The sequence below is a fragment of the Marmota monax genome, unplaced genomic scaffold (assembly GCF_021218885.2).
Source record: "Marmota monax isolate L192 unplaced genomic scaffold, Marmota_monax_Labrador192_F-V1.1 WCK01_AAM20220418_F8-fsc00112, whole genome shotgun sequence".
Classification (NCBI taxonomy): domain Eukaryota; kingdom Metazoa; phylum Chordata; class Mammalia; order Rodentia; family Sciuridae; genus Marmota; species Marmota monax.
In genome coordinates, this window is record NW_026692073.1 from 4,348,578 (window position 1) to 4,365,867 (window position 17,290).

The window sequence follows — 17,290 nt, forward strand, 5'->3', positions numbered from 1 at the left end:
TTTTATTAACTATCCTGTGCATTAGGTCTTTGGTGTTTATTCATCTTATAATTAAGGTTTGTATTCTTTGGCCAATATTTATTTTTATCCCATTTTAATACCCTACAAAACCTGCTAAGTACCATTATACTCTTTGTTACTGTGAAATTTGCTTGTTTTAGACTCCACACATTATATAATAAGTTCATGCAGTATTTGATTCCCTTGGTGACTGATTTATTTAATTTAATATATTGTCCTTTAGGTCTATTGATGTCATTATAAATTATAGGATTTTCTTCTTTTTAAAGGCTGTATAGTATGTCATTGTATATCTACACCATATTTTTTTCATATGTTCACCTATGGACATTTAGGTTGATTCTATGTCTTAGAAACTGGAAACAGTGCTGCAGTGAACTGTGTGTACAAATCTCTCTTTGACAGACTGATTTCATTTTCTTGGAATACATACCCAAAGTGGAACTGCTAGATCATATAGTAGTTCTGTTTTTAATGTTTTTAGGAGACTCTATATTCTTTTCCATAATGGCTGTACCAATATACATTTGTACTAATAGTGTATGAGAAAAGCTTTTTCTCCAAATACTTGCCAAAACTGTTCTTTGCCTTTTTGATAATGGATCTCCTCAAGTGTGGTTTTGATTTGTATTCCTTCATGACTATTGATGTTGAATATCTTTTTATATATTTGCTGGTATATTTCATATATCTTCTGGGGGATATTCATATGTCTTCTTTGGAAAAAAAATGTCTAATCTGTTCCTTGCCCATTTTTAAATTAGTTTTTTTTTTCTTTTCTGAGTTGTATTAGTTCTTTATGCACTTTGAATATTAATCACTTATCAGATATAGGGAATATAAATATCATCTCCCATTCCTGTCATTTGTTGATTTATTGCCTTTGTTGTGCAAAAACTTTTAAAAATTTCTTTTATTAGTGTGTTATAGTTATACATAATAGAGGGATTCATTTTGACATATTCATAAATGCATATAACTTAATTTGCTCCATTTCAATCCTCAGGACGTTCCCTTTCCCTCCCTTCCTCCCTTCCCTTGATCAACATGCTCTACTGGGCTTTCTTTTATTTACTTATTGTTTTTAAAATTGGTGCATTAAAATTATATATAAAAGTGGAATTCATTTTGAGATATTCATGTGTGCTCATACCATAATTTGTTCAATTTCTTTCTGCATTTCCTCCCCTTTCCAACTGCTCCTCCATCCTCTACCTCTATTCTACTATTCTCCCGTTTATTTTCATGAGATCCTCTTTTTAAATATTTTATTCCTCTCTAGCTTCCACATATGAGAGGAAATATTAGACCTTGACTTTTTGAGACTTTAGTTTGTTGCAGTTTCACTATGTTTTTATTGCCTGTACTTTAATATGTGTGTGTGTGTGTATGTGTGTGTGTGTATAGTTGTAGATGGACACAGTACCTTTATTTTATAATTTTTATGTAATGGTGAGGATCAAACTTGGTGCCTCATTTACCACTGAGATACAGCTCCAGCCCTTTATTGCCTGTACTTTCTTTCCCACTTTGGTACTGGGGATTGAATCCAAGGGCACTCAACCACTGAGATACATTCCCAGCCCTTTTTATATTTTATTTAGAGACAGGGTCTTGCTAAGTTGCTTACAGCCTTGCTAAGTTGCTGAGGCTGGGCTTGAACTCGAGATCCTCCTGCCCCAGCTGCCAGAGCCACTGGGATTACGTACATGTGCTACCTCACTAGGTTTATTGCCTGTACTTTTGGTGTCAAATCCTAAAAGCCATTGCCTCCATGTCATGGAAATTTTCTTCTGTGTTTTCTCATAGTAACTCTATGGTTTCAGCTCTTATGTTCAAGCCTTTAATCCATTTTGAACTGATTTTTGTGTATGGTTTAAGTAAAGGCTCCAAATGGCCCATTTATAATAATTTTGGAAGAGTTCCTTTCTTCTCTATTTTCTAAGATTTTTTTCCACACCATCAAAATTATTTCTTTCTTAACTGCTAAATTTCAGTAGTAAAACTATTTGAGCTTATCATTTACTCGAGGGAGAATTTGTATTTACAAATTCAATCTCTGTGCTAAATATAACTATTCTTCTGTCTCCCTGAGAGAATACAGGGATTAATTTTATTAGAGGAAACAATTGTATATTTTATTATCCATGGACCCAAATATAATCTATACATTAAATTAAGTCATAGTGTTGGGAAGTGGATGAGTATAGGTATAGTTTTCTACAAAGTAAACTAGGAAGTTACAAAGTTTGGTCATCACACATTGGACATGGATCCTCAAGTGAGTCACAAAGGCATACAGTAATTTTCTGTTAAATTTACCATCTTCAGGGTATGACCCTTAGCTTGAGCAACTTAGAAAGCGTTTTCTAAATGCATTGAAAGTTATTTTACTTTTCAGTTAGATACCAACATCAGTTAATATCATAATTCTTTGGCCCCATCTGCCAAATTATTAACTGATAAATTTCTGTTTAACTGTCTATACAGACAAGAGTATTCATGGTATCACTTTAATAATTTTTATATTTTTCCTCAATAATTACTTGTATAAAGTACAGTTAAAAACCAAAATGATAAATTAATTTTCAAAGAAAATATAATATCATGATGTTTATCCCACTCTCCTGCAAGTGGCCTATTTATACTGGCTCTACTATCGTTATAGCTAAAACATTCACTTTAGGTAAATGCAGTCAGAATGCAGACAATTAATTGCTTGAATTTTCCCAATCAATCTAACTCAGTTTAGAAACAAACAGTGCCATCTTTCCATGAATATTCACTATTAAACACTCAAACATTTTATTACCCATAAATCTTTATTGAAACCATATATTTACTCCATCTTAGACTGGTATAAAGTACTTGAATTATATTCCAATATTCATAATAAGATTCATGAACATTCTGTGCTGTTAATTTTGGCCTAAATATTGAATCATTGGAGAAGCATTAAGTGCCAGTAGAAGAAGGAGTTTCATGGCATGGGTTTTAGACCTAGTTCAGTTGCATATTCAATGAGGATGAATCTCTATAAAGAATCAATTTTACTCTTCCTGCACAATAAGAGAAATAGATTGGCTGATCCCCAACATCTGTTATAGCTCAGATTCTATACTTCCTTTCAAACTTAATTTTTACCTTGAAAAGATCATGCCCTTGTTTGTAAACAGCCCAATAAAATCCCATTATATTTAAAAAATTTTAAATTTGTTTTAATTAGTTATATATGACAGTAGAATGTATTTATGCACTTTGATATATCATACATAGATGGGATATAATTTCTCATTTTTCTGAGTGTATATGTTGTAGAATTACATTGATCATACAGTCACATAAATACATACAATAATAATGTCTGTTTTTTTATACCATCCTTCCTATCCCCACATCCCCTCTTCTCCCCTCCCTTTACTTCCCTCTACCTAATCTAAGGTAATGTTATACTTCTCTAGTGCCCACCTTCTTATTGTGAATTAACATCCGCATATTAGAGAAAACATTTGACCTTTGATTTTTTTGGAATTGACTTATTTTATTTAGCATAATATTCTCCAACTCTATCAGTTTACTGGCAAGTGAGATAATTTTATTATTCTTTAAAGCTGAGTAATATTCCATTGAATATATATACCACATTTTCTTTATCCATTCATCTATTGAAGGACACTTAGGTTGGTTCCATAGTCTAGCTATTGTGAATTGAGCTGCTATATGAAAACTACAGAACACTAAAGAAAGAAATTGAAGAAAACTTCAGAAGATGGAAAGGTCTCCCATGCTCCTGGATAGGCAAAAGTAATATTGTCAAAATGGTCATACTACCAAAGTTTTATGCAGATTTAATGCAATTCCTATTAAAATCCCAATGATATTCTTCATAGAAATAGAAAAAGTTATACATACACCAATCAAAAAATTTATTTGGAAAAGTAAGAGACCAAGAATTGCCAAAGCAATCCTTAGCAAGAAAAGTGAAGCAGAAGGCATTGCAATACCAGACCTTAAACTATACTACAGAGCTATAGTAACAAAAACAGCATGGTATTAGCACCAAAATAGACTTGTAGACCAATGATACAGAATAGAGGACACAAAGACAAATGCCACTGTATTTTTATCTCTGTGTTTGGTATGCATTAAGAGAAACTTTTCTGGTTGTTTCCCTACAGAAGGTTCAAAAGACCATTAAATAAAGATTCATCAAGAGTTTATCTTGCTTGATGCATTTTTATTAATTGATGTACCTACTCCTCTTTTTAAAATGTTTTTATTAGTGCATTATAATTATACATAATTATACATAATTTATTAGTGCATTATAGTTATACATCATTTTGCAATAATCATATATCATGGAATATAATTTGCTCCATTTCAGTTCCCAACTCCCTCCCTCTGCTTCCTCCCCTTTGTTACTCTACTGGTCTTCCTTTTATTTCTAATTGTTAAAATTGGTGATTTATAGATATACATGAAGGTGAAATTCTTTGTGGTGTACTCATGTGTGAACACAGCATAATTTGGCCAACTTTATTTCCTATCCCTTCTCCCTTCCCTCCTACCCCTTTCATCTACTCCACTGATCTCCTTTCTATATTTTTAGGATTCCCTCTACTCTCCCCCACCTTTATTTTGCTTGAGCTTCTGCATATGAGAGAAAGTCTAATACCCTTGACTTTCTGGGTCTGGCTTATTTCACTTAGCATGATGTTTTCCAGTTTTATTCATTTACTAGCAAATGCCATGAAACCACATTTTCTTTATTCATTCATCAGTTGATGGGCATGTGGGCTGGTTCCATAACTTGGCTATTGTGAATTGCACTGCTATAAACATAGGTATGCATGTACTATAGTACACTGGTTTTCGTTCTTTTGGATAAATTCCAAAGAGCGGGTTAGCTGGGTCATATGGTAATTCCATTCCTTGTCGTCTGAGAAATTTCTATATTGCTTTTCAAAGTGGTTGCATTAATTAACAGTCCTTAAGAGAATATATGTACCTTTTCCCTCACATTCTTAAAAGCATGTATTTTAATTTTTTCTGGATGATTGCTATTCTAACTGGAGTTAGATGAAATTTCAATAGGAATTTATTCCTTTCATATAAGTTGCTGAATTTATTGTTGTATTCTCTTTTTTCTTGACTTGTCTAGCTAGAGGTTTCTAATTTGTCTTGCAGAGAACCAGACCTTGTTTCTATTTTTTCTCTGTTTTTCAGTTATTTTTTCATTCATCTTTGGTTCTCATAAATCTTTTTTAATCTCCTACTTTTTATCTTTAATTTATCATTCTATTTTGCTTCTTAAAATAGAACTTCATTTCATTTATTTTAAACTCTTCCAAAATACACATTTAAACCAATACATTTTCTTTATTAGCTTAGTTGCATTCTAAAAATTTAATGTGTTGTGTTTTTATTTTCATTAAAGTAAAAATATTTTATAATTTCCATTTTTAATTTCTTATTTGGTCAGGAGATTTATTCAGGAGACTTGTTTAATTTACAAATATTTTCAAATATGCAGATTTCTAAAGTTTATTTCTAATTAAATTATACTATGGTCAGAGTACATATTCTATGATTTTAATACTTTTTCAGTTTATTCAGGCTTTTTTGGGGGGGGGTTAAGTGTTCTGTAATATCGATTATGTCAAGTTTGTTGTGTTGTTCAGGTCTTTGACACTTTACTATTTTGTATCTACTTATTCTGTGAGTTTATTGAAGTAGAATATTGAATCTATAGCCATATTTATGGATTTTTCCTTTCAGGTTTTTCAGCTTTTTTTTGTATATATTCTAAAATTCTGTAGTTTAGTGTTATATATTTAGGGTTCTTCTGTCTTGATTAATTGATACTTTAGTCATTTTGAAATGTCTGTTTTAAATTTTGAAATGTCTTTTTTAAATTCTGGAATGTATTTTTTTCTGAAGTGCATTTTTCCAATATTAATATTGCTACTTTAGTTTTAATTAATGTGTTATTTTAAAAAAATGTTTTGAATCTGTATCTTTATATTTTAAGTGCATTTCTTGCAAACAGTATTTTGTTTACCTATACTTTTTTATTATGACAGTCTTTGCATTTTTACAAGAAATTTTAAGCAATTTATATGTTATATGATTATTAATATGGTTCAGGTTAGGTTTGCTATCATACTGTTTATTTCTTTGATTTTAAATTTTCTTTTTCTTTTCTTTTTTTTCTGGGTGTGTGTGGCGGGTACCAGGGATAAAGCTCAGGGGCACAAAACCACTGAGACACATCCCCAGCCCTATTTTTTTTTATATTTTATTTGGAGACAGGTTCTCACTGAGTTTCTTAGTGCCTCACTTTTGCTGAGGCTGGCTTTGAATCTGAGATCCTTCTACCTCTGCCTCCCAAGCTGCTGGGATTACAGGTGTGCACCACCACACCAGGCCTTCTTCATGTTCTTTTTCTACTTCCACTTGGATTAAATTGGTTATTTTGTAATGTGTAAGTTACACTTTTTATTATTATCAAATATCCTTCTTATTTATTTAGTATAAACATTATTTACCTTATAATCTATTTACAAGTATTATTATTTTATGCATATCATGAAATCTTACAGCCATGTACTTCTACCTCATTCTGTAATCCTTTGTTCTATTGTTGTCATACACTTTTTCACATTGTAAACATGAAAATACTGTTATTATTTTTTTTAAACAATTGCTTCTTTTTAAAAAATAACTTTAAAATTAACAAACATGTTTTTTATTTGCCGTGTTAGCATTCTTAGATATTATTGTGCACAGTTAACTTTCCATCATCAGCCTGAAGAATTATTATTAATATTTCTTTAATGAAAATCTGATGCAAAAAAGTCTGGAGGTTTGACTTTTTTTTTTCTTTTTTTTTTTCTTTTTTTTTTGCCAGATACAAAATTTCATTTTATCTTTTTTTGCCAGATACAGAATTTCATTATCCCCTTTTAGTATTTTTAAAATGTCATTGTACTTGTCTTTTGGAATGCATTGCTTTTGGCATTTAAGGTTGCATTTATTGTACCTTTGTTGTATGCAACATTTTTCCTGCTACTAGATATATTTATAGTGTTATTTTATTATTATTATATGTTATTTTATTATTTAGATTTTATTTGTTTTTATCTTCCATTTGTTTTTACTCAGAATTAAAGGTTTATAATTTTCATCAGATTTTGAAAACTTTGACAATTATTTCTTTAAATATTTCATCCTCTGTATTCAAATTATTGTTATATAAGATACAATGTGATAGACACAAAAATTATCTATAATATGATGTGATATATTGCTTATTTTGAGAAATAATAAGAAGAACTATAATTTTAATATTGCTTTGCAATTTTTTCTAATTACTTTTATGTATGCTTAATATATTATTTCAGTCAGTTCTTAAAATAAGTTCTTAAAATAAGTTCTATCACTGTAGTAGATTATAATCTAATTAAGAGTGATAGAAACATAGAAAATATCAATATTATGTTGTGACAATTCTGCAAAGGAAGTTTCAATTCTACCCTCTTGGAAAGCAAAAACAAAGAGTAACTTCTGTACTGGGTAGATGGTCAGAGAAAAGCAGTGACATTTCAGCTGGGTATTGAAGAATGAAAGGAGGAAGAGAGACATATCATTTATAGAGAAGAGCACAAAGGCTTAGAAGTTTAAACTTGTTCTTTGGAAAATGATGAGACATTTACATAGAAATAGGGCTTGTGAAGAAAAAAAAATGTCAAATAAGTAGGTGGCTATAGATTATGGATATCCTAAAAGACTTGTATTTGCTAATAAGTTTGGATTTTGAAATGGAGATACTATATTGTGCAACCTTCTTATGGAAATTTATTTTATAAGGATATTAAGGGAATTAAGATCTGATCAAAGCAGAAAGTAACAGTGGCATTTTTGGCAACTTTGATACTGAGTAGTCACAAGGGTACTCTCTTGCTTCCAAATCTGTCTCAATTTTATACATATATAAAACTATGTAGTAGATCTGGTTTACATACTTTTATAGTCCCCTCAATGAGAAATTGTGACAGATACACTAGAGTAAGACTGCCTTAGTCTTATTCATATGGGACAGAACTCTGTTTTGGCATTTTGAATTTCAGATATTTGGGATATTGGTGACTTTTTTTTTTAAGATCAATGATTTAATTTACTTTGCTAGGAAGGAAACATCTGAAACTAACATGGGTTCTTGCCAGAAAATTACCTAGGGAAATATTTGATTTCCCAAAACCATTCTCTATCCCTTTAAAACAGATAATTTAGAAGAGAATAAAAAATATCTTGAAAGTTAATGGCAATTTTGAAATACAATATTTTGTCAAAATCAAATTCATTTCATTAAATGCTTGAGAAGAATGCAACGAATAAATGAGGTATGAATGACTGTAAGATGGGACAATTACCACCTCAGAAACAATATATTTGTAAAGTTAATTCTTCTTGAACATGAACAATCCCCTTACACTTGACCCCTTTCTATTGCTTCTCCCATGCTTGAACTCTCCTTGAACTTTGAAGATCTATCTTGAGAGTATGATACTGCCATCTCTTTTGCATCTGGTTATTTTAGCTCCAATTTGCAGCCCTAAAATGGCAATTATGGTGATATATTGCTCAAGTCACCCGACATGGATTAGTATCGGGATCAGCACATTTATGCACAGGAGTAGTGAATGGAGACTGCAGCTATGATTTTAAATGACTTGATTAATTCTGAAACAACATTTCAGAGTCCATTAGGTCCAGCAGGTGTTGGGGTGCAGACTGTGCTTTTTCCCTAAGCAGCATATTTGATTAAAGTGCCAAACTATTTTGGATTCATACACTATCTTTCCTAGAATTATTCCTGTTCACACTGTTAAATTTTCTGAACACCCACCACTTTTCCTGATAGAGATCTTCTCCCTGTTTTGTCTCTACCAAAGTTCCCTTGTGTCAGTTACTGAGTGCCAACTGTGAACAACTTGAACAAAGTGTTCTGTTCCTGTTCAAAAAGCCATTTGCATGACAGAACACCAACTACCCCACTGCTAAAAGCTCCTGCTGACTCAGGTCAAAATAAGGCCAGTTGTGCTGTTTATCCTTAGGGCCATTTCATCAACAACTCCTGTCAAGGTTAGAAATGTGTCCAGTTAAAGCCTTGGTTCAGTGCTTTCTTTTACTACTAAATATACATATGCATGACATTATGAATCTCCCTCCACCCCATCTGGATGTCACTGCTCTAATAAAAATGTGTGGGTCTGGGCTTTATATTTAAGTTCTTTGGGGTTTTAAAATGGTAGTTACTTTGTGGATTTCATGGGTTCTAAAGTAATTCTTACAATGGGCCATTCATGTTTCATTACTTTCAGTTCTTTTCTTTACAACATAAATAACATTGTAATTAGTACAACATTTGTAAAATAACTTTAAAAGCAGTGCCATGAATTGTTTTGTTTTCTCCTGGTGTAAGGTATGCATACACTGAAAACATATAATACACTGAAAACACCTCATATTTTCATATTTCTGTCTCTATTATAGTACATACAACATGTATTCCAAATATTTGTATATTACTATATATATTTTGTCTTTTTGAATCACATCTTGTTCTTTCATCCTTATGCCTATTGCATTTTTATCCATCCATTCATCTAACACTTTCAGACCATGAGCTAGATACTCAATAAATATTTTTAATTACATAAATTAATATGTTCTTGGAAGCCAAGGAACAAATAATACAGTTTTAGTCATCTGCAATTAATCCTGCCAATGTAAATATGCAATGTAATGGAACAAAATAAATGTGCATTGTTGTATGGAGTGTGAGGTTGGGTTCTTTCTCTCATGAAATCAAAGAAGGAAATCCATGGACACAAGGGTGAGAGCAAAGTAATAGAATTAAAGTATAGAAAGAAAAAAAGCAGAGCTCCCAAAGGGGATAAGTTCCAAGAGAGGGATACCTGAGAGTAGCTATTGTCTAGGGGTTTATATAGATCTATAAGGTTTAGGAAGCTAGCCACTTACCCAATCCTGGGTAAGGCATTCAGTGTTCATGAGTTATTCACGTGACCTTTGGTCCAGTCAGGTTACTGTGCCTTTTTTTGGTGGGGGTCTGGGTACCAGGCAGTCAATGTCTCACAATCAGGTATTTCTTTATTTTTTCTCTTTTTTTTTTCTCTGCTAATACAGGAGTTGACTTGACCTTAATGGGCCTGGGTTGGGTCTGTAGTTCTCAGTCCCGCTATGCAGAAACCTGATTTCAAAGGAGACCTAGTTTCCAGCCTTTCTATTTTAACCCTTTCTTCTACCTCATTAATATTGTATAAACATTGGAGGTAGAACATTTGGGTACTAGCATCAGCTTTTTCACTATTGGCTAAGTAACTTGAAAAAGTCACGTAATCCCTCTTTCTAAGCTTTCTCATAATTAAAATATAGGCAAAACTGTTTGTCCTACTCCATTTATGGATTTGTTAAAATGAATGAATGGAAGAATATAAGTGAAAATATTTTGAAAACAATACAAAAAGTATTGAGATTAGTGATAGAGGTGATAGTTGAAGGCATATGGTTATATTTCATATATGGTGTGCCTGGGAATAATATTGTCCTCAGCAAGAGAATTGATGTTCATTAGAAGTAATGAATAAGTAAACTGGTATAGCTACTCTGCTATTCAAAGGCCCACATATACACTTTATGTACTGACTGACAAAAATTTCCTTCCCAAGAACTTGATGCTGCTTTTACATAACAATTCAATTTTTTTAGCCAAAAGGAACATAGTATTAAATAGAATGAAGGTTATCTGATTATTGAAAACTTGGAAGCTGGGTTACCTAATAATTTTCTATATTTTAAAAATTTATGTAATTTCATAGAATAGCTCATATTACAGTTTGTCAATACATGAGCTTGAAAATGGAGACTTTTTCTAGTCTGTTCATCTCTTTCTTCTTCCAAGTTTTGAAACAACTGAGATAGGAATCAGAAAAAACAAAAACCCAACAACCACCAATCTTTATTACTCTTAACATCCTGAATTAGTGAATATTGCTATAGATTTATGGTTAGAGAGCTTGCTATTAAATAACCTGATTTGAACCTTTATTTTCTCTCCAGAACTGGAGGCTTTTCCTTGCAGAAACAAGGCTAGATTTGTTAACTCTAACATGATAGAAGAGGCCCCAAATCTTGCCTTCTTCAGTCAAGCTGAATCTAAAAGATAGGGACCTAAAGTGAACCCAGTGCACTCAGCTACTTATCCCAAATTAATTAGTTAGATCAGCTACTCTTTCCATGAGAGGAGGGAGTTGGGGGAGAGGCTGAAATACTTCCATGCTTTGCTCTCTAGGGAATAGAATGGGAATTCCTGCTCTAGAAGAAAATATGAAGTGTTTTCAGTGTATTATTATCATCTGTTACCCATTGAGCAAATTCTATCACAGCAGAAACCTAAGCTGTACTACTATAGTTGGCAATATCTACTAAACTCCTAGGAAAAGAGGGCCTTGCCTTTTTTATGTCTGCCAGTCCTCTTAAGTGCTCACACAATGAGCCTGACAGGTGTCTTTGTAAAGAAATCATGAAGTTGCTCAAAGGTTAGTTTTGCTCTTTTAGTCAGGCTGGCCTCTCTCTCTCTCTCTCTCTCTCTCTCTCTCTCTCTCTCTCTCTCTCTCTCTCTTTCTGTCTCTCTTCTTTTATTCTAGAAAACAACAGTGGTTGATTTCAAATAGAAGGTGATCAGATATTTTAAATGTCTAAGTTGTTGGATCACTATTGGAATGGATGAAAACTATCACAATATTTTAGTGTATGGTATTTATAAATGTCATCATTTTGATGGTCCTACTTTTCTAAGCAACAGAAAATTTACATTTTTTACTTTGTTAGAAAAAATTAAATTATAATTACATTTCATAAACCTTTGTTTAATGCCTATTGTGTGCAAGGCATTATACCAAGTACTATAGAACATGTAAAAAGAGTAAAATACAACTGGTTTCTGTATACCATATCTGAACAATTTCATCCATAGGAATTTATGTTCTGGAAGAAATATACTGAAATAAATTTCAGTATCAGTATCAGATATAAATACATAATAAATTTCAGTATCAGGATCCAAAAAAAAAAAAAAACCCAAACAACAGAATAAGTCTTGAACTGGCTAGATTAAAAATAAAGGAAAGAAGACTGCAGTGCTAGGGAATCTTTATAGCTGGATAATAGCACAAACCCAAGTGCCTGTGAGTAAGCTTTGAATAGATGAGTATAGCTTTTGGTTTAAATAGAGAGTATTGATCAAAAGTTTCTCAGGCCTTGGAAGCATGTGGGAGGGAACAAAATGATATGTTATGAATATCTTATCCCTGAGTTTTAAAATGGTATCAGTGGGTTTCTTGTCCTAACTAAATTGAGAGGACCAACCTATTCTACGTACATAAGAATCCCTGTAATTTTAAACCTGACCATCTTTATGCCACAGAGAATTTATATAAACTGAATCACTTTACAGAATAGTACATTCTAATTTCTAGATTTTTTTAAAAAGTTATCTTTAAGCAAAATTAAAGTCTATATCATCTTTCTATTTAGAACATGTGCCTATCCTAATGAAGCCTGCCTTGAATATGCCAGTAATTGAGTAAAGAAATAATAAGTTCTTTTTTTAAAAATCTTGAAACAAAATCTACTATTTTACAATTTCTGTCCACTAGTCCAAATTCCAACCATTAGGCAAAGATGGTCTAAATCTATGTTCCCCATCTGTAGATGTTCTTCAGATGTTTGGATGTAACTCTTAATTTCTTTCTGTTTTGTGGTGTGGGTTTTCCAGGTTTATATCATAGAAATAATTCTTCTCTGTATTTTATTCATTACCACTGATATCTGACTCTACTCCTCTACACTTTTTTTTTTCTTTTTGGTACTGGGGATGGAACTCAGTTTCACTTTATCACCAAGCCACATCCCCAGCCCATTTTAATTTATTTTATTTTATTTTTGAGACAGAATCTCACTAAAGTTACTGAGAGACTCACCAAGTTGCTGAGGCTGGCCTTGAACTTGTGATTCTCCTACCTCAGCTTCCTAAGTCTTTGGGATTACAAGTGTATGCCACGATACCCGGCTCCCCTACATTAAAAAAATCTTTTATACATTTTTCTTCCAATATGCAATTCTGACTTGGAAGCATCAGTGAGTGTTGAACTTTGTCTGCACAGAGGAACACATAGAATTTGAATGGAGTTCACAAGGGAATGTTGCACAGAGGATAACTCCACAACCCCTGCTATGTGTAATAAAGGAAACTTTGGAAGCTCATTTTCTTAATATTTAATAGTGAATTAGCACAAAACAATTTGGCTATCAGGTTTTATATGACTAGATCTTATATTTATTCTTTATGGGTCAAAGAAAACACATTTCCTAATGATTGAGGCCAAAAATTTAATTGTGGAAAGGTATTTCATTGTGGGTGTCATTTCTCACAGGTTTGTGACTATTTATTGCACAGAAATGGACAGAGAATAAGAAATGGACAAATTGAAACAAAAGACAGGTTTCTCATTCACACATTCTTTTTATTTTTCTTGAATTGACATTGCCTAAGAGTTGAAGTGCAAGTATTAATTATAATCCAGAAATGATCATTTTTTTGGTTGTTTTTCAAGAAACCAAACTCTAATTTGAATTATTTTGTAATTGAAACTATTTCCTAATGGATTACAAATCATAGCAAGGTTATTTAGGTGAAAGAAAAAAATATTGAAGGTTTCCTTAAAGTCTAGTTATAAGAGATAGGAATATGAAAGATAGTGAATGGGTGTTCTAATTAGTTATGAAAACTATTTGTATTAGCTATGATAATGTATTAATGATGCCAAGGGTGTTTGATGGAGTGCTGTGCATGAGTAAAAAGGTGTTGCCTGGGGTGCTGGGTCTTTAGATGAACATCCCTGTTAGAACTTCTGCAGCTGACATCTTCCCCAAACATTAGCAACATTCTAACATGTTGTGTCTGGGAAATGGGTAACCAAGCCTTCAGACCCTTCAAAAACTGGAGAGTAGAGTAGTCAGAGTTCATGCCTCAGTGCACCTCAGAGTGACCCTCTCATCAAGTCCACACTGAACTCCTATGGAACCTCCCCCACCATTCTTCCACAACCTACAATCCTTCCAGATACCAGCTTGACACTAGTTGTATCTGTAATAAACGAGGAGGAGTGGCAACATGCCATTCCCTGTCACAGACCTGAAAAATTCCATTGAAATCTTTCTTCTGAAAAAGATTCTGACCTCAGGAACACAATATCCTTTGTTCACATTTCTCTCTCTTCTCCCCACTGAAGTTGTGAATTTTAATACTAGACACTCAATATTAAGATATGCAAAACAGAATACAGGGATATACAAATCTTTATTTTATTAACACTGTAAATTCCACTTCCTCAGAATTTCCAATTTTCTCCTGCATAACAGCATAAAGACAGTTAAAGACACTTTTGGTGACATTCCCTTTGTTTAATGAAGCTCGGAGTTATGGGCAAGTGCCTTGAACTGCCGTTATTATCTGCATGAGTGAATAAGGGCTGAGGGTCCAGATCTGTGCAAGACTTTTATTGCAAATAGGCACATTGATCATTCATAATCAGACCTACCAGGTCAGCAGTGCTGCAGTGCCAGCAGGCTCTGAAAAAGCTGACCAAGGGAGCGGGAGTGCTCATAGATGAACCTAATATTCAAGCAGAATAAAAGCTTTCTAACATGTTCATCTCTGCTTTCCTGTGATAGAGTGAGAGTGAGAACCAAAACAATTTGAACTGTATGCCATGCTACCAATCACAGAGCCATCCTCTGTCCATCTGAGAGTTCTCCATGATTCCAGAACCTTGTTTTTCTTCAAGGTACACTCCTTCTCTGTAAAGGTTTGTGCTTCATATTTCCTATTACCATACTATTTAGGATATTTTTGGAGCTGCTTTCTTGTAAAGACATTGTGTTCTTATTTCCCTATTTTCTCACATTTGAAGTCACATTCAAAAGAGAACATTCATAAGACATCACTATTTGAAGCTTCAGAGTGAAAGGGAAACCAAATGCTTCTTTCTTCATAATTTCTTTGGTTAGTAGTAAGTTTTGAAATATATTTTTGAATATATAACATCCTATTTAAAAATTCAATTTTATACAAGTTACTGTACTCATGTAGGCCTAATGAACATATTATTATTATAATCAAACACAGAGTAATTCTTTCACAGCAATGTCTGTGTGTGTGTATTGGATCATCAGCACAATAACATAGTGACAATAAGAAGGTGAATGCTTTATTCTAGTCACAATTGGAAGTCCTGGAAATATGTTCATTTTAGGTTTTATGCCTCCTAATTCTTCCCTAAAGAGTAACAAAAATAAGTAAATATTAGTCAGTGAAGGACACAAAGATAGTAGCAGGGAAGTAAAATTTGAATGGTCTCAGATTTTTGAGACTAACAATGTCTGCTGAGAACACCAGAAACTTAATTTGATTTCCTGTGTTCATAGAGAAAAATGATGATGCTATCCCGTTGTGTACTGAATGTGCCTTGTTAATTATTTTTATATTGGTGATAGATTTGCAATGATGTAACCACACAAAATAATTCACTTGACCTTGTGACTAGTGACAAGCATATGTCAGATGGCTGATTAGTGGGAGGGGTTTATCAAATCATTTGAATGATGATTCTGTGAGCTTATTAGTAAGATCTCCTAATCAGCTATGCTAAGTGAACACAGGGTATACCAAAGGGTTAAGAAGAAAAATGTGACCAGTTTGTTAATCACTTCTTCATAGACTCAATTCTGGAAATTATTGGAATTCAATTGAGGCTATGATTCTTCTACCATATTGAGAAGTGAGGAGAAATTCTTATTCTAAAATAATCAAATGTGTATACTGACATATGGAAGTAGTTTTAGATATGTTCTCTGTTGTCAAATAAACTTAAGATCATCCTGAAAGCATCAAAGCCCAGGAAGCTTCAATTACTGATTTATGCTTAGATAAATATTTAGCCAATATTTAAGGTACTAGTAATGTGATAGAAACCACTAATTGCTATCCTTCCTCCATTGCATGCTTTTAGCCCCTTTATCAAATATAAGGTAGTTGTAGTTTTGTGGATTGGTTTCTGTGTCCTCTATTCTGTACCATTGGTCCACCCGCCTGTTTTGGTACCAGTACCATGCTGTTTTTGTTACTATTGCTCTGTAGTATAGTTTGAAGTCTGGTATCGCTATACCGCCTGATTCACACTTCCTGCTTAGCATTGTTTTTGCTATTCTGGGTCTTTTGTTTTTCCATATGAATTTCATGATTGCTTTCTCTATTTCTACAAGAAATGCCATTGGGATTTTGATTGGCATTGCATTAAACCTATAGAGAACTTTTGGTAATATCGCCATTTTGATGATGTTGGTTCTGCCTATCCATGAACAGGGTATATTTTTCCATCTTCTAAGATCTTCTTCTATTTCTCTCTTTAGAGTTCTGTAGTTTTCATTGTATAAGTCTTTCACCTCTTTTGTTAGGTTGATTCCCAAGTATTTTATTTTTTTTGAAGATATTGTGAATGGAGTGGTTGTCCTCATTTCCATTTCAGAGGCTTTGTCGCTGATATACAGGAATGCCTTTGATTTATGCGTGTTGATTTTATATCCTGCCACTTTGCTGAATTCATTTATTAGCTCTAATAGTTTCTTTGTAGACCCTTTTGGGTCTGCTAGGTATAGAATCATGTCATCTGCAAATAGTGATAATTTAATTTCTTCTTTTCCTATTTTGATGCCTTTAATTTCTTTCGTCTGTCTAATTGCTCTGGCCAGTGTTTCGAGAACTATGTTGAACAGAAGTGGTGAGAGAGGGCATCCCTGTCTTGTTCCAGATTTTAGAGGGAATGCCTTCAATTTTTCTCCATTCAGAATGATGCTAGCCTGAGGCTTAGCATAGATTGCTTTTACAATATTGAGGTATGTTCCTGTTATCCCTAGTTTTTCTAGAGTTTTGAACATAAAGGGATGCTGTACTTTGTCGAATGCTTTTTCCGCATCTATCGAGATGATCATATGATTCTTATTTTTAAGTCTATTGATGTGGTGAATAACATTTATTGATTTCCGTATATTGAACCAGGAGGAAGGATAGCATCTTCAACAAATGGTGCTGGGAAAACTGGAAATCCATATGCAAATTGTGAAA